This window comes from Geospiza fortis, unplaced genomic scaffold (genome assembly GCF_000277835.1).
Source record: "Geospiza fortis unplaced genomic scaffold, GeoFor_1.0 scaffold281, whole genome shotgun sequence".
NCBI lineage: Eukaryota > Metazoa > Chordata > Aves > Passeriformes > Thraupidae > Geospiza > Geospiza fortis.
The window spans coordinates 4,205,702-4,224,448 of NW_005054340.1; the positions used below are offsets into that span (position 1 = coordinate 4,205,702).

At 35.9% G+C, this 18,747-nt stretch overlaps 1 protein-coding gene across 1 annotated transcript in view; it reads right to left on the bottom strand.

The window, feature by feature from the left end:
- Positions 1 to 18,747, bottom strand: part of CDH18 (cadherin 18) — a 224,596-nt gene that overhangs the window by 173,816 nt on the left and 32,033 nt on the right. Inside the window, exon 2 of the mRNA XM_005422573.2 lies at positions 1,078 to 1,154. The gene's annotated coding sequence lies outside the window, so the exon portion shown is untranslated. The remainder of the gene's footprint in view (positions 1 to 1,077; positions 1,155 to 18,747) is intronic.

The following is an 18,747-nucleotide window of genomic DNA, read 5'->3' on the forward strand; positions in this document are numbered from 1 at the left end:
CACTGTTCTTTTAATTTTCTACATGCTGTTTGCTGATCTAAGAGGATCAATGTTCTGTATATTCAAAAACATGCAGGGAGCAGTTTGTTCCACTGTCAGGAAGGTCTTATGGCATTCTCCTTTCCTGCACTTGTGTATAAACAAAATACACTAGAGTATATTAAAGCCAAGTTCATATTTTGTCAGCTAACAAAAGTACAACCTAGTGCTATCAACTTTTGCCTCAGCTGCTGTAATATTTTCAATTGCAAGAAAAGCAAAAATTTCACTTTAAACTAATTTGTTCAATAATCAATTTTTTAATGCTTTATATACTAAGTGTAAAGTTTAAATATTTTTCTTGTGTTATATCCTCAAACAACAGTTTAAGTGCATAATACACTCACAAATACATTTAAACGCTTCTAAGGCCAAGCTTCACTCATTGGTGTCATTAGGATAGCTCAGCTTCTCACATCCAAATCTATCCTGTAATATTCATTGTTATATAGTGCTTTTTGCTACAGAGATATTTTCTACTGTGGAGAAATTGAAAGCAGTTAACACCTGCATTTTGAAATTGAAATTTTAATTTGACATGAAGCAAAAAAGCATTAAAATTAACAGACAGGCATGCTGCAAACAAAGCTGACAGTCATTTTTATTATAAAGCAGAGCAGTGTTTTTAATAGCATGCAAATACTGTTGACAGGCATGTCTTTATTCAATTACTTCCTAGTTTCCAAGGGCAGAGTAGTGTGCACACATCCAAACTGCGTTTTTTAATTTTAGAGGCTTTGGATATTGAATATTTCAAACTACTTAGTATCCAAATCAATTTAACAGAATGCCACTTAAGGTACTTTTCAGTTTTGGCTTTCAATAATTTATGTTGTATACCTCAACGCTGCTCATGACCTGATGCATAATTACGTCCAAGCAGATCTCTTGGCCTTCTTTTTTAAGTATTTCAGAGTAGTTATACTTCTAGGTGTGCACATTTTTGTATGCGTCTCAGTATTATAAAAGTTTCATGCCAATCCATCTGCATATCCTATTTACTTCTGTGGCTAAAATAGCAGTAAAACTGGCACTTACTGTTCAATGGTTACAGGGCACTTCTCCACTCCTCCTTTTCCAAATGGTTTGCCAAATCAAACCTACTGCCTCCTTAGCTGCTGGGAAACAAAAACAAAAAACCCACACACACGTCAGAATTCAAGGAACTGAGGGAGAGGGCATTTTGCTAAAAAAATCTCTCAGGGAAAGGAAAGAGCAGTGTAACAGTGGTATTAACACCAACTTTTTCTCATAACAGCTAACAAGAATGTCTGAACAAAAAATCCCTTCTCAGGAGTGCTGTGGTGAGACACAGAGTTAACACCTTTAGACAACAAGAACCAAAAACCCCCCCAAAAATTATATCAAAAATGTAAAAAGAAACATAAAGCTAGCTTACTTGTTTGTCTTTTTACAAAACTGTGAACTAACAATAACTCAATAATTAATTATATTTTTCTAATGCGTTCTCCACTGGTCAATTGTATTAAAGAATAAGCCAAGGTTTGTCTACAACCATATCAGTATCATTTTTTTTATTTGCAAATGTAAATGTTTATCACTTGATACAAAATTAAGCTTCTTTGAAAACACTTTTGCTTTATTTATTTTTTTTTTATATAAACCCTGAAAATTCCCACTGGAGAAAATGCAATTAAAAAAAAGGCAATTGTAAGAAATACATTTTCTGAAGTACCTGAAAGCTGCTGATTGCTTAGCATTCCCCAGAGGTTTGAGTAAGCAATGCAGTGCTAACATTGCTATTCAACAGAGTTATTAATAGTTGTGATTCTAGCACAAATAAACTGTGCTGGTATTATTCCTATAACGCTAATGTGATGCAGGACCTACAATTTACAGTCAGCCTCATTTACAAAACACCAGATAGCATCTTAAAAAATTGAAGTTGAAAGAGTCATTTTGAACAATATATATTAGACATGCCACTGTGTTGAGCACAATTCTGTTTCACAAGGTATGTAAAATGTATCATGACTAAAACATGAAATGGGAACAGTTGCTTTCTAAAAGTCAGTATCATTCTCACACTCTTGTCAAGACCACACCAGCTGCAAAATGTTTTTCTATTCACAGAAGCTGGTGGTGATACTGACAGACAACATGAAGACCCCTTTATGTGTTGCACTGCACAATCACTCCTTACACATTGCAAAGAGACAGCCCCTGTTCTGCATAGACGGAAATGTATTAAAAAATGTATTAAAAATGTATTTTTGAGGATCAACCTTCCCTGGACGAAAATGGCTATTATTTCCATATTACAGGCAGGAAAATGAGGCATGCCAAATTTCATGGGGTAAAATCTACATGCAAGCAGCAGTCAGATAAAATGAGATCTGAACCTCTACTCACTCTACTTGAGTGACTTTACACAGGACAGAAACACAGATAAGCTGCAGCCAACTTCATATCCTTGCAAAGCTACAATTAAATTTTTATCAAGAAAATATTTTTTTATTTATTTTTCATTGGCAGTAACACTTTTTTCAACTTTCTGTTATTCACATTCATATTCTTGCACTGCAGGAAACCTGAATTTAGAGATGAGAGATCCTGTAAGAAAAAAAAAACAACAAGCCTCTTTTCTGAAGATAGAGTACTTAATCAAGTGCTTAATTAATTTGCCTTCCTCACCCATTTCAATTTAATGTCATAATTCTCATCTCCAGAATGACACCTGCCAGTACAGGTGTTTTACTTGGCATTTCTGTGTAAAATCAAAACAGAGTTGGAGTTGGGACAAAATGGAGGGGCACAAACCAGGACACTATTGGAGTTGTTCCATGCTCTGATTCCCAAGGCTACTCCAGGAAAAATAGAACATTATTGCTACAATATTGTAGAAGAGACCTGGAAAAAATGTCAAGGAATAGAAAGGGTGAAATAATTTTGTATCTTTTTTATCAGAACTCCTAGAGAAAAAGGCGAAGGAATTTGCCAATCACCAACAGAAAAACAAAAGAGGCAAAGTAAGGCCATGGGGTTACCGACCAGTTTTACCATTAGATCACAGGGAAAAGCACAAGTGAGATATGCTGCAAAACTCCTGTCTTCTACCGCAGATAACATCGGGTGATTATAGGAAAGGTGGTGACAAATCTTTTACTAAGGCCTGTTGATTTTGAAAAAGGGATGGTGATTTTAAACTAAAGGAAGGTAAATTTAGACTGGATGCAAGGAAGAAGCTTTTTACAATGATGTGGAGAAACACTGGAACAGGTTGTTCAGAGAGGTTGTGGGTGCCCTACCCCTGGAAACATTCAAGGTCAGGTAGGATGGGACTAGTAAAATAAAGCATGCCTCATTCCATCAGTGACTGTAACTATGCTTATTTCAATCAAATAGAGAAACATTCACCTTCTCACAGTGACAGCAAGAGATATAAGAAAAATCTGTTTACAAAGATTAGGATAATTTCTGCAGGTTTTTTGGCTCAGGTCAGTGATTTATCTGTTTGTTCTAAAATGAGAATTGGCTCTGCAATTTCTACTAGATACTATTGCAGCATCAAGCATCATCTAGCTAGTTTTTAGAACAACCCACTAACTTTGCTTATTTCTGTCTGGTCTCCAGCTTGGCTTCCTCATCCTGCATACTTGCTTTGTTGTGTAAGAGTTTACTGATATTACTGATATACTTACTAATCAAGACTAGACACTTACCCTCCAGAAATGGCTTAGCTTTACCAGTGCATATTTTATTCTTGGTCAGAAATAAAAATCTTATTAAGTGATTTCAGATACCAATTACTTTATTTGAAAACATCCATGTGTTGTATCTCTTAAAAGATGCTGAATGCTCTGGACTCCTACAGATGTCTTTCATAATCTTGCAATTTGTGTAATTCTTAATGAAGAATATAGTTAGTATGAGCTGTCCATCTGTTTTGTATCATTATTAATATTTTCTCAATTGTTCTGTTGAAAATTACAGTGTAGTATCACAAATCCAGTTACAATACACCTAATTATAATCTCTGCTAACAGAATGATCCAAAATGATCCTCTGGAAGCTAAAATGTTTATAAAATTTGGGCACAGGAGAAAGGAAAACAGTTTAACTAACAGACGTATTTTCAGTGCTAAGGAAAGACTGGTTATATATTCATCAGTCCTGCCAGTGACTGACAGAGGTAACTTTTAGGAAACAACTTCTGGGAACCAAATTAAACTGCTGAAATGCTGTTTCTGAAAAAGTTATTTAGATTATTTCTTAAGTCATGTCTCCCACTATACAGAAGTTATTATTACTAGGGAGAAACAAGCACTGTATGTGCTTACTCCTTTCACTTATGATTAAAGAAAAAAACAAGTGTCTGAAACAATTCAGTACATCTTTGACCAAGTGCTAGACAAAATAGGGTGCAATCAAAGCCTTGACTTGAACTGTGAGAGGCTTCATTCCTTGAGTGGCTTCAGTAATTGCAGTGGGCTTACTGGAGAAACAGGCTAAAACTCGTTGTACAGAGCAGAACACACAGCACTAAATTTTGTGGTCTGCTACACACCCCTGAGCAGAGCAAGGAGTTATATTTAACTCATATTCCAGTTGTGCCAACAAAAAACACCTCCTGGCAGATTAAGAAAAGAAATAAAGTTCAACACTACCTTCAGTGTCTTGAAGAAAATACAAGATACAGATAACAATTTAAAATATGACATATATTATCAAGTAAGTTTGAAGTCAGCAAGACAAGGCTTTTCATTTTTCTTTAATTCTTGCCTGAGATACAGCAGAGTAAGATCACTAAGCTAATTTTCCTTTAGCAAAGCTTAAGGTTGGAATCTTTCAGGTCTCTGTTAGGTGCTTACATCCCCCAGTGTGATGTTCTTGTTTCTATACTTAGCTGGAATCCCACTGAGCAAATGGATTGAATGTGCAAGTGCAGAACAAAGTCAGGCTTTTAGTGTGACAACTTTTCTTCCTCCACTGGCTGGGAGAAAGGAAAAAAGATTTGAAGTATAAAAGAATAACTATAAATCATTTCAGGGAATACATTCGCCATGCAAATGTGCATCAGGTTTTAGAAAGCCATTATCTAAGGGTTACACATAGTCAATATTAATTTATATGCTTACACAACATAAAACCATTAAATTTCAAGTATAGGAAATAAGCAAGACACTTACAAGCTACGCAAGTCACTTAACTCTCTTTTCAGTGTAGTTTAGCTACTGTGAGAACAGAACAAATAAAATTAGCTACAATCTGACATCACTATTTTTAAATTCTCAGAGCAAGAGAAAAACCCAAAGTACATTGATGTAAAGTGCACTGCAACCTCTGAAACCTTCAGGCTGTTTTTGCATTCCATGCACAGGAATCTTAAAACCCAATGGCACTTTGGTGCCTTATGCTATGACACTGAGACATGAACACATGGCGTAGGCAGACTTCAAACTCCATGGATATAACACCCACATGGCCTGGAAAACCTGTGATTTAAAACACTCTAATAGAAATTCAGGCAATGGTCTAAAAAACTTTCTATGAAATTACTCAAACCAAACATATTTCTGATTAAGTATTTTGCCTTGAGGCAAATATGACTTCTGCAGCTCTGTCTTTTTTGGAAAACTAATCTTCAGGAATCACAGGCCTCTTTTTCCAATGGTAAAGCCTGGTGTAAGGAAGACATTGGTGGAAGAGAACCATATTAGGGAAATTTTAAATAATTTGAACATACATAAGCCCATGAAACCTGATAGAAAGCACCCACAAGTACGGTGGGAACTGACTGATATTATTGTGCGGCAACCAGAAGTGGTTCTTGAAGACTGAAAGAAAGCAAATATCGCTCCAAAATTCAAGAGGGACAAGGGGAAAGATCCAGGAATCCATCGGTTGATCGACCTCACCTCCACCACTGGGATGGTGACGGAGCATCTAAAACTGGGAAATATTTCCAGAAACATGAAAGATAAGAAAATTATCAGGAGCAGTCAGCATGGATTTATGAAGTGGAAATTGTGGTTAACCATCCTGATTCCCTTCAATAAGGAGGAGACCAGCTTGGTGGCTGAGGGGGGAGTAGTGGGTGTTGATTACCTCATCCTCATCAGGGAGGCTTTTGACACTGCTGTAACAGTTTCACAGACAAGGAGATGAAGTATGGGTTATGTAAGTGCAGTGAGGTGGATTGAAAACTGGCTGATGGGCTAGGCAGAGAGGGCTGTGGTGAGCAGCACAAAGTCCAGCTGGAAGCCAGTGCTGTACCCCAGGTGCCACAGTACTATTTAGATCTTCCTAAATGACCTGAAAAATGGGACATAGTCAACTCTTCTGGGGATTGCAGATGATATAAAACCAGTGGTGGGTGTGGGGAGTGAGAGATGAACCAGATGGCTGTACTGCTACTCAGTAGGATGTCAACAGGCAGGAGAAATGGATAGAGAGCAATGCCAGGAATTTCAGCAAGAAAAAAACACCAAGTCCTGCAACTGGGGAGGAAGATGTACACACAAATGACAGATCATTCACAGAAAAAAAAATATTTAATGTCCAATTCCCTTAGGTAGGTGCACAGAAGTATGGTGTATGTTATAAGCATGCTAGATGGTCTCTTGTAGAGTCAACTGTTATCATGCTTGAATTCAAACACAGGAAAGTAATCTTGGTTTCTGCTGTTCTATGAGGTTTTTTGTCACATATTGAAAGTTTTCAAGTAACCAAAGTCCCACTGGCAATGAATGCTAATGAATATAATGATTCATGCAATGACATGACTTAGCTTTACCCTTCAAGAGCCATTGCTGCTCTGTCTACAGACCAGACATATGCATTCTCTTGATACAGAAATTGTAAACTAAATGTGAAGCCTTGCAGGGAATTCCAGGGAATTGTCCACCGGTAAAATCTTCTATATAGCTCTGACAATGCAAACCCTTAGTGAAAAATAGACTATATGGCTGAACTGAATGATTTCTCTATATCATGGATTTTAGACCTTCAAGAAAATATTGTACCAAAAAAGGGATTGGTGAACAGTTCTGATATTAAGAGTACAGTTAGACAGTAATTCAATCAAAATGCTTCAATTTCTCCGTGTAAGTTCTTCAGAATTAGACATCCTAACATGGTTCAGGTAGGCGTTCTCGGCAGTAATGCCAATAAATAAGCCCAAAATGGTAATTTCTTTATCAATTTTTTTGCACAATTTCATATATCATGAACACTTTCTGCTGTTTCTTGTGCTCCTGTTAGTTTACTTTCACATTATATGTAGATAGGGGTGATCTCAGCATGTAATAGATCTGTCCCAATGAAATGTTATCATTCAGTTATTCTACAGAGATCTTTGCAACACACAGTTTTAAAGTACAGATTGGTATACAGTGTTAACTTATATGCAAAGAAATGTACGAGGCCACTGAGTGTGCTTTGTAAATTGCCTTACCAAACCTTTTGAGCAAGTGTAATTTGATGTTTAATACAAGCAGAAATAGTGTAAGATTGCCTGCCATTTTGACATCATATATATAATTCAGCTCAAGGAGTGAGGAAGAAATAATTTGATGCAAGGTTTATGCAGCAAGGATAACTGCAATGCCTCTCACTTTAGCCTAATAAACTATGTGGTCTAGACTGTTTTGAATGCTATAGACAGATGAAAGCACTTGAATTTAACCTTAACTTTGCTTTAGTTGGGTTTGATTAGTGGCAACTGGGTAACAAACTATCCCTTACTTAAATGCATCTAAAGTCTATGAACTGGGTCCTGGAACAACCTAATGAGAACTCCAGACATAGTTTCTTCCTCCTTCTCTGAGGCTGCAGTGTTGATGGATATAGAAAGTTGATACTACAGGGCCAATGGAAACAGAAGCATCTCCTGGTGACTGCTGTTGACCTTGAGGAATCTCTGGGACACAGTAAAATTTTCTGATAAACACCTAAGACTGTAGCTTTATGGAAGTATAACTGTAATAGATTTTGCATTGAGGATTGACATCTAGATGCTTTAGAGCAAATAATGGAATTATAAATGGCAGTAAAGGTTTAAATCAGCTGCAAATATTATTATTTTACACTAATCTTTACTTTCCCTAAAACAGGATTTACTTCAAAGAATTCAGAAAAAGGTAAGCAAAAACTTATTAATGGACATAGTCAAAGCTGGCTTTCTAAACTAATTTCAATCTCAAATGCACAATTGTTCTGTTGACAGAAGCGTTTCAACAAAAAATGTCGATCTGATACACAAAAATTAAATATTATCATTTTTGTGTATATAGCAGGAAAAAATCTTTTAAAAAAATGTTATTCAGTGGTGTAAAGTTTTCAAAGATTGTTGTGTAAATCCACAAACCAAATACTTACAATCTCAAAGTTCTTACATCCTACTTTTACAAGTGCTAAGATACAGAAAGAAAGGACTACTCATACCAATTCAGGCTTGAATAATTAGGGGACAGGCTCTAAAATAATTCAAGATTATTTTAATAAAGATCACTTAGATAATAACTAACATTATATAAGGTAGAGCTAAAAAATGCTTTCTTGTTGCTAGAAAAGACCATCTGCAAGGATAATTAACTCACAAGTGTGGCTAACTGGCATAGATAACTAAACACAATTAGTCATTAAAGAGGTTAAGTTCTTTTAGTCCTGCTTTCTTATTTTTCCTTAATATTTTATATTGTTGCACATTTTTCCACCAAACAGTAATCTTCATTAATTTTCCAGTGTTTTCCATGCAGTCCTAAAATCACATGAAAAATAATGATCTGCAAGGAAGATAGTTCAGTGACATGACTGATGGTGCTCTTCAATGGCAGTCGCCATCCTAATCTTGAGGATGTGAAAATAGCTCTCATTTTTGTGTTAGGAAACTGCCATTTCAAACAACAGATGAGTTTCCTTGTATATTCACTGTATTGCTTCCCTTCTCTTTGCTACAGTTATGACACATCCTGTTCTATTTAAACAGTGTGCAAGTCAGATGGAGGAACCTGGTAATGAGTTTTCTTTTTAGTTGAACACAGAGTTGCAGTTGGGATGCAAAGAAGATATTGGTTTGAATGTACACTTTGGAAGTTAACCTATCCTCCCTCATAGTGTATATTCTAGCACCGAGACAGCCCTCAAAAAAAGTAAATGCTTTTGCAAACAGTTTCCCAAATAAGGATCTTTAGACATTATATCCATAATTTATGATCAAAAAGAAGGGACAAAATGTTGACCAAAGACTTGAATAGCCAGTAACAAAATATGCTGGGAAAAAAAAAAAAAAGAAAAAAAAAGAAAATAGTTCCTTTTTTCAATACAACTTCTGTGGTGCTTAGAAGAGAGATATATGCATAGGTACCCCAAATAATTAAAGTACAAATAAAAAAAGAAAACAAAAAAAAAAACCAAAAAAAAAACCCCAAAAAACCACAAAAACAAAAACAAAAACAAACCCCAAAAAACCAAACAAACAAAAAAAAAAAAAAACCAAAAACCAAACAAAAAAATCCAACAAAACACTACCCTGCAAAATTATTCATTTACCTCTGTATTATGTACCAATTCACAATTGTTTAGTTGATTTTTAAGTTAACAGGCAGGGACTGCCATTCCTCTCTTGAGTATTTTAACTCCATCCACAATCTACCCCCAAGCCTGAAAAAAATAAAACACACAGTTTGCTCCAGCTTCTCTTGCTGTCTGGGTGGGTCTCTCCATAAAGTCATTCTCCATCACTGAAAATCATCATATATTCTAATGTCAAGTCCCAGAGCCTTATAGCTCAACAGAGTAAAAAAATTTCAATCTTAATTTCCCTCATAGGGCAGATTCTAAAGGCATTCCCTGTTTCTACCAAAAATGTAATTCTCTCTGATCCAGAAAACCATTCCTTGCCCTCTCAGCTTACCTCCCCATCAGAGCCAGACATTCCCATCTCTCAGTGTAACTCAAAGATAAATGCCCCAGAATTGTATAGCCATGTTTTTGCATCTGTGACTGAAATCGTTCAGGAAAAGAATTTGACATTCTTTTTGTAAAAGCCAGAGAGGCTGCTGGTTCACACAGCTTGAAGCTGACTTGAGTTCAATGAGAAAATAGTCTGCCAATTTCAAAATCTTCCCAACCATTGACTAACTTGTCCTCTCCACCCCACCCTCAATGATTACTGCTAAGTAGTTGAGTCAATCAATCAAGTTTACCATTTTTTAAGAAGTTATTAGAGGATTCTCAGGTACACCACACCCTGACTATCATGTCTGAAAGTCATTAGCCTGCAAAGTTTTGAGCAAAATAATGCAAACTGAAAATTGCAGAATACACAAGAATAAAACTGTAAAAAAATAATCACATGCTGCTCGCGTATAGAATAGCCCTTCAATATGTATAATTATAAGACTATTTCTTGTTTCATCTATGTTTAAATTATATTCATTCCATGAAGGGCATGTTCTTAGAAAATTTCCCTTCACTTATGGAACTAAGTTTCATTGGCTTCAAAGTATTTATTTCCTCTCAACTGTATCATTACTTTCATGTAACTGTCAGCTGAATATGCTCAAATATGTAATTTTAGGCTGTACTATAAAGAAATCTGTGAATAGGACATCTTCCCAGCAGATTTTTTAACTGACAGTTAATGGGAAGTAAAATTATAGCTACAGTCTGATCCTCTGTCCTGCACTAAGTCTTACAATAAATCTCACAATAAATCTCACAGTAAGGTCACCTCCCTTAGTCCATCTCAAGGTAGAAAACAACAACACCACAGCCATTAATGTGTCCCTGGCTATAATTTTTACAATTTTGACAGTCAAACCTCTAAGGTTTATCAAGATGCTGTTGAAGTTGCTGTTAACAACATATAAAAATTTGTATTTCCTCTACTTCACTGTCAAAAATTATCAATAAATTTCTATAAATACTTCTTTCTTTTAACTGGCATAAATAATGCTTATACTCCTTTACTGACATAACATACATACATACATGTACTTCAGGCACATTGAAAGAAATTAGGTTTTATCTACAAAATTGTGAAAGGCTGGACACTAAGTACAGTACAATCATTAGAGTTAAAGAGAAACAGTCCAGTTTTGTTCTTCATAGAGAAATAAACCTCTGGCTATTATTTATGTATTTTCTTAGAGCCCAGAATTCCTGGCAAATTAGCAGCATTGGAATATTTTGTCCAGATAAGAGTACATTACTCAGTTCAGTGGATTAAAAAAACCACAACAAACCAAACCAAGAAAAAAATCTCAATGCCTCTGTTAAAATCCATATCAGCCTTAATTACCACTGGGAGTTTACCTATTTATATCCTCAGATATCCAGATATTTTACTAGAAGGAAAATACACTTATACTGCTAGAAAAATTAGTGACTAAGAATGCTTACTGGAAATTCATTTTCAAGTTAACCAGGAATATTTTTTATTTCTTTCTGTTTAAATAGTGCAGTGAAATGACAAAGTGATATTAAAATCCTGGGTCTACTTCCAATAAAGTCATAATTTTTTTAATAAGAATGGAGGAAATGGTTTTCACTTAATGATGTTCTGATGTAACAAAAATATTTGTCATACAAAATGCTGTATTGATCTTTTAGCAACTGTGAAAAATCAAAATATGGTCAAAACCCCAGCACTGTATGATTGGTTTTCATTCCATTAATTTGTGGACCCATCATAAATAATTAGCAAATATTGAATTTTTTTGACAGTAGAGTGCAATTCAGATAAAGTCAGAAGCATCTTCAGTGCTTATCTTGATAGTTCTGCATACAGCCTTTTTCTGAAAAACAGAAGGTAAAACTCAGGAGCTCCTAACAAGAGCTTTTTCACACATCTTCTGTTATTTGTGCTAAAAACAAAGTGGCAGTGCTGCATTTCAGTTTCTATCTGGTTTCTCAGAAATACAGTAAAGTTTTACATTCAAACAATAAAGCAAACTTTAAGATTAAAAGTTAGGTACTTTAAATATTTATTTTATACTCATGACACTTTGTTTTTTGGGGTTGTTTTTGAAGGTCTATCTTATTTTAAGCAGTGTCCAAAGAGCAGTAGAGTTACGTAGTCTCATGGGACCTCTTTTCAAAGTAAGGACAAGGAGATCAGATTATTCAGGTACTTGTCCAGTCAAGTTTAGCATATCTTTAATGTGGAGATCGCACACCACACTGGGAATCCCATTCCACTATTTGACTGTTCTCATTATATTTATGTTTTTTCTGACCAAAATTTCTCATGCACCAGCTGTACCCATTGTATTTTGCTATTTTGTCATGCACCATTAAGAATCCATCTCCATCTTTGTACACTTCTCTGTCATTTACTACCTGAAGAGAGCAATAACACCCTCCCTGCAGCTTATCTTCTTAGGACTATACAAACACAGCTCTCTTAACCTCTTCTCATTCATTCTGTACTCCAATCACCCTGACCATCTCAGTAGCTTCTTCGGTTTGCTCCAAGACATCAATGTATTTTATGTAAATGGGGTGCTCAAACCACACACAATACTTCAGATGCTGTCTCACAAGTGCTTAATAGAGGTAGAGGTTTACCCCCCTCAGCCTACTGGCTTCTTTCTTACTAATATTCTGCAGAATACAATTGTCTTTCTTTTCTTGGCTTTCTTTACCAAGACCTGCCCATGACCTTCTCTGTAAAGATGTTTTCTGCCCTGCTGGCACCGAGCCCATACTGCTGCATGGCAGATTATTCCAACCCAGATCCAAGACTCAGCATTCACCTTTGTTGAAATTCATGAACTTTTTGTCAGCTTGACCTTTTTCATGTCCTTTGTCATTAAATCCTCTGCCCCACTGAGCAATGGGTCCAATTTTTCTAGGCTGCCTTTTGCTGCCAATGTACTCACAAAAGTCCGTCTTGTTCCTTTTATAGTACTGCTTTCCTAACATCACCTCTACACGCTTGGGCAATGCCTCTGTTGGAAATAACTAAGAAGCCCATCCCAGATTCTACCTTCTGCGTACATTCTAGTTTTGCTTATCTTCAGTCAAGATTCTGCTGTTCACTCCTATGGGTCTTCTGCAACCTCTGTGTGGCTTCTTTCTGCATGCTGGCATAGACCACTCTAACTGATGACATTGTCCTTAAAGGTCAATCAGCTCCCCATGGTGCTTCTGTTCTCCAGTTCAGACTCTTATGGGATCCTGCCAAGAAGATTCCTGAACAAACCAAAGGTGTTTCTCCCCAAGTCCATGTAATTCTATTTACCTTGGTAATTTTGGTTTTTTTAGAATTTTAAACTTTGCAGTCTTGTGGTCACTGCAATTAAGGACCCTTTCTATCTTTAAATTGCTTGCACTCTGCCATGCTATGCTGCCCTTCCAGCAGATACCAAATTTGGTAAGATTTTCCATGATTTTCCTAGTCACAAGACTTCCTTAAGCTGGTCAGAGAATTTATCTACTCTCTCCATTTGGGCATGTGGTTTGTAGCTGATGCCTTCCACTATGTAACCGAGGCTGCTCTGTCCCATGACCATTACTGATGCCATGGGACAGCTCTTTACTGGCTTGTGACTGCACCAAGATGAAACTCTGTACAATCAAGCCACTCCTTAGCACAGATGATTACAGCTACTGCTAACATAAAATGTTACAGTGCTCATTCGTTATGAAAAGAACTATTCCTGCACTAATTAACTTGCCTGAACCTCAAAGACTGTTGTAGCTTCCAAACACTTTTGCAACTCAAACAATTTACTTTAATCCTACAATTCTATGGGAATAGAAACCTCAGGTGTTGGGCTTTTTCCTTCTTTTTGATCCACAGTTTAAATACCATGAAATCACATATATTAGTTCTTGTCTCTCAGTGGATAAAAACATCAAAACTTTTAAAGCCATTTCACATATAATATGACAGGTAACATTTTACTCAGAGGTGTCATAAGGTTAAACACAAGTGACATTTATATCTGCTTCTATGTATGACTAAAAGATATAGAACCATTCATTTAATCTAAACTGGTTTGCTAAATCCTACCAGGTACATCACTTACCTAAATCAACTGGCTTTTTAAAATTTGTTATACCCCTTTATTTTCTTTTATTCACTCAACCCCCTCAAGTGGCAGGCAGATGGTCAGCTAGAGAAATAAAAAGGATGATGGAGGTGTAGTTTTGGTGGTTTGCTTTTTTTACAAATAAAATATTTTTCAGTATAAATATAATTGGGATGAAAAATTTGGATTTGTATAACACAAGGGAATAAATAAAAGGCAATGTAAATGGCAATATATAAATGCCCCACTGTATCTTTATACTGTCTCATAGACTGCACGTGCAGATATTGTCCCATGAGGAAGTGCATGTAGATACTTTTTTTCCCAGTTTCTCTTTCATTCCTTTTGCACACTAATTTAAAAATATTGATGCCTTTTGTAATAGAAATATGGATTATCAAGATGGTGAGTTTTGATGCCTGAAAGTTTTTGTAACTCTTACAGAAGCTAAGCTAACCCAAAACACTAAATTATCAGAGGTCAGCTTTGGGAGAAAAAAAAAAAAAAGACAACTACTTTTATTTTGGTTTCTGTGTCTGGAAAGTACAATGAAATAATGTTTTAGATCTTTCTGGCATGCTAAAGGAAATATCCTCCTGCTGTTATTTTTAAATTTAAGCTAGAATTCTAAAATAAATCATTCACTGGAGCTTAAGAAAGCACACATAACAGGGGAAGGAAGCATTGATGGAATGTTTTTCTCTCACACTTTCAGGAGCTGACCAGCCTTTAGGCCAACTGATTCTTACAAAAAAGATCTTTTAAAATCAAAAACAAGAAGAACAGAGTGACAGAATGGAAAAAGGCCACAAAAGTGAAAAAATGTTTATAAAAAATGCATAAACACATCAGTTCCTCCTTTCTTTTCGGTGTTGTCCCATATTTAATTTGCTGTTCATTCATCTGTGCAGGCTGGAACACATAGTCTCAGTCTTTACTGTTTGCTTACATTCTGTCTTGGATGACCAAGACCCCTGCATATGGATCTGCAGCTTGCTGCTATACAAATATTTAGTCTGTGGACTGGACTTTGCAGCTGGGTTAAAGAGATAGTGAGCATACCCACAGTTTTAACTTCACCCAAAATACATGTTTAGAACAGACAAATCTACTCTGAACTCTAAATCCAGAATTGGTTAACCCCATTAAGATCCTCCCTGGGGTTCTGCAGCGCCTTCAGAGGCATTGTTACTGGATAAGAAGCATGAAGATCACAGCTGAGGAAGCTAGATTGATTCAGCTCAAAAATGTTAACTAGGGAGAGAAGGATCACTCCAAGTTAGCTCAAATAAAGCTGGAACTGTAACCAAGAATGAAAGAAAAATTATTTTGCATGTTCTTCAGTGCACTTTTTTACCATATGCCTTTAGTAGTCTGCTAAAGACATAGCCATGAGCAAATCACCTCACAGTCACTTTTGAGTCCAAAGATAGTCTAATTTATAATGAACATAACTTGCATGCTTTAAGTGTTCAGTAGAAAGCAGTGCACAATAATAAGCTCACAGAGGAAAATAAAATTATCTCACATAAACATTACTTGATAAACTACATTGACTTTTTCAAATAATAAGGAAGCTTATCAAATGTGAGATGCAAAGTGTAGCAACCATGCAGAGAGGTCAAATTATGTAGGCTTATCCCTTTGTATGTTTGCTTCTTTGGACTCACTCTAAATTTACAGAAATAAAAATTAATAATTTATTGTACCTATACAGGAATACAAGTTCTCATTCAGCTAAGCTAGCACACACTTCTTGTGGCTTGCTTTATTTTGAAAAGGTTTATAAAATATTAACAAAGGCATCAAAATAATTTTTTTTTTAAAAAAAGTTTTATTTTTGTCTCTTTGATATACTCACTTGAACACTCCACAATAAGTAAAGGGTAATGCTAACCATGTTTTCCCTACTTAGAAAAATTCCACAGTGGCTTGAACATAATCACATCCATATGAATAAGAAAATTTTCTCTTGTTCTTAAGGCTCACCAGTAAGGGAAATTTTAGGAACAACAGTGTTCATTTGTCCTTCTTTAAGAACAAATTTCACAATCTGCTGCTGTCATAATTCCAGAAACAAGGTATATGTAAAACAAAAATATTCCTTCAGGAGGTAAACAATATTTTTCTTTGCTTTGACTTTATTTTTTCCCTAGATTGTATCCTGTAACAGAAATAAATATTTGTTTTGTCATCATAATATCTCTTTAACATCTAAGTCTGCATAACAGCAAAGTAAATAATCATGTTGCAGGACAACACCTGAAAATACAACAGCACACAAGATTCTGTTCATGTATTAAATCTAGCTCACAAAACGAGTTCAAGACAAAAATATCCTCCATCAGAGAACCCATCCCCTCTCTGCAGCTTTTCTGATGTGCATTCATCATATATGACTTTAATTTGGGTGACAGCTGCTGTGAAATGAGGTTATTAGAGAAATATTCTCAGAAGTGATGCTACTTGCTGAGGGAAAACAGCATGGCATTTTTGCTTATTTGGACAAAGCAAAGTATCTTGTGTGTGTAATACTAATTCACCAAAGTTACAAAACATAGATATAAATAACTATTTGTTTGGATTAATGTCAATTACTTGAATAGGCTGAAAGAGTCCTCCAGATTTGGCTGTACAGAACAGAGAATACTGAATTAAACTAAAATTAGAATCTCTATGTACAACAGCACCTGACTCCTTGTTGTCCACGCACATAATAGTGAAAAGCATAGAACTGGGGAAAGGTCACAAGAGAAGGAAAAAGTGCACATTTTTTAATAAGATGCTTATTTATGTATCTGGACATGCACAAGTTTCTATCCATCTATGTGTATCCATTATATATTCTACATCAATTTTATTCAGGTTTTACCTTCAGACTATATTTATATTCCTGCATATAAATAGCTTTTCTGTCCCTTAGAGTACTATTCTCAGTGGTCTCTCTCCCATTTCTTCCATTCAAATAGAGCAGAAAATATAGGTGCACTCTGCATTTGAATTGGAGGGCTCAGTTACAGGAATATGTAACTGAATTAAAGATACACTTTTTCCAGTTAATTCTGATAAAGTGGTTCAGCTGGGACTGCAGCAGTGCATTTCATCCGCAGTGAACCCTGCTGCACTTCTGGCAACAGAATGTTCGGGACAGGGTTCATCCTGCTTCCTCAGGGAGCTGGGTCTTAAAATCAGAACCCTGTATCACAAGGGGTTCCTTCCACTGAGATCCACCTCGGGTCATTTAAAACCTGTCCATTGTTAGTCATTTCAGGAAGGTGAATGAGCAACACAGATCCTTAAACTGCTTCAGCAGCGACCCCTTCTATGAGGGTGTGGGAGTCACCACTACAAAGGCAGCACAGTGTGAGCAGACTGAGGCACAGACCTCTTACTTTAGCGCAGAGAAGACTTTTCCAATGTTCTTTTCTCTCTGTTAACATAAAAAACAAAGTCAGCTCTTTTCACACTGGTTTAAAAACTGAATGGCCTTTGAAATAGTTTATTATTACTGCAACTTTACTTTTTTTTTTTTTTTGGTCCTGTGACTTAATATTTTAAGGGAATTAAAAAATTAGGACCCCTTTTCTACATGTATACATCAAGGTCCAGTAGAACCTTTCTTCTCCTCAGGCCATTGAAGCAAATTCTTCATGTGTGAAATGCAAATGGAATCAAATTCAAGTATAGAATCAGTAAGTATCTGACACTGTCCTTATGACAAAAGGATCAATATGAATCACATTCTATTAAAATATCTTTGATGATTTTGTGCAGTGAAGGTTTTGGGTTTTTTGATTTTTGCTTCTTTAAATACCAAATCTATAATACAGTGAGATAATGACATCGGTAGCAAACTAATCCTTCAGCTTTTCCTGTTTAAAATTATGCATTGCAGTTTTTCTATAGACACGTAAAAAATAGCAGAGAGAAGAATGGAAAATGGTAATAAATAAGGGTCTGTGAGAATCAGATTTATACACAACATCAATAAGCCTCTTAATGCCTCAATATCAGAGAATCACAGAGTGGGTCAGGTTGGAAGGTACCACAGTGGTCATCTGGTCCAACCTCACTGCTCAAACAGGGTCATCCTAGAGCACATGGCACAGGATTGTGTCCAGACAGTTCTTGATATCTCCATAATTTCCATAGTTTCTCAGATGCAGCTATGGAACTGCAAACTCTGGACAGTCAATTAAGTCAATATAGGGTAAATAGAATTCCAGCAATGGGGCTGCCAAAAGAGACAAGCATCTCTTTAATGAAGGGGAAGAGCAATCACAGACAGTCTGAAGTGACAGCTGTGGTTTTGATGCCTATAGTACAGGGGGAAAAAATGTTGGTTTGGGCCAATTAGTTTACAGGGTAATTGTATGCCAAATCATTATGATTGGTATGATTTAGGAACCATCTTCTTTCATCTTTTTCTCTATAGCCTGTAACTCCAAAAAACTCAAGAAATTTTTCTATGAACATTATAATAAACATGCTGTAAAAAGAGAAAAAATGGATTAACTTGAATTTGTGAGCTGGTGGAGAAAACCAGGAGTAAATGCTTGTCATGTTGTAATCAGTTTTATTGGTATGATTGACTTTGGTAACATTAACTTAACATCCCTGTTTCTTGCAGGTTTTGTTTTCTTCCTCCCTCAAACAAATTCTGAAGAAATAGCTCACAGCTTTTTAACAAATGGAGGAGAAAAGT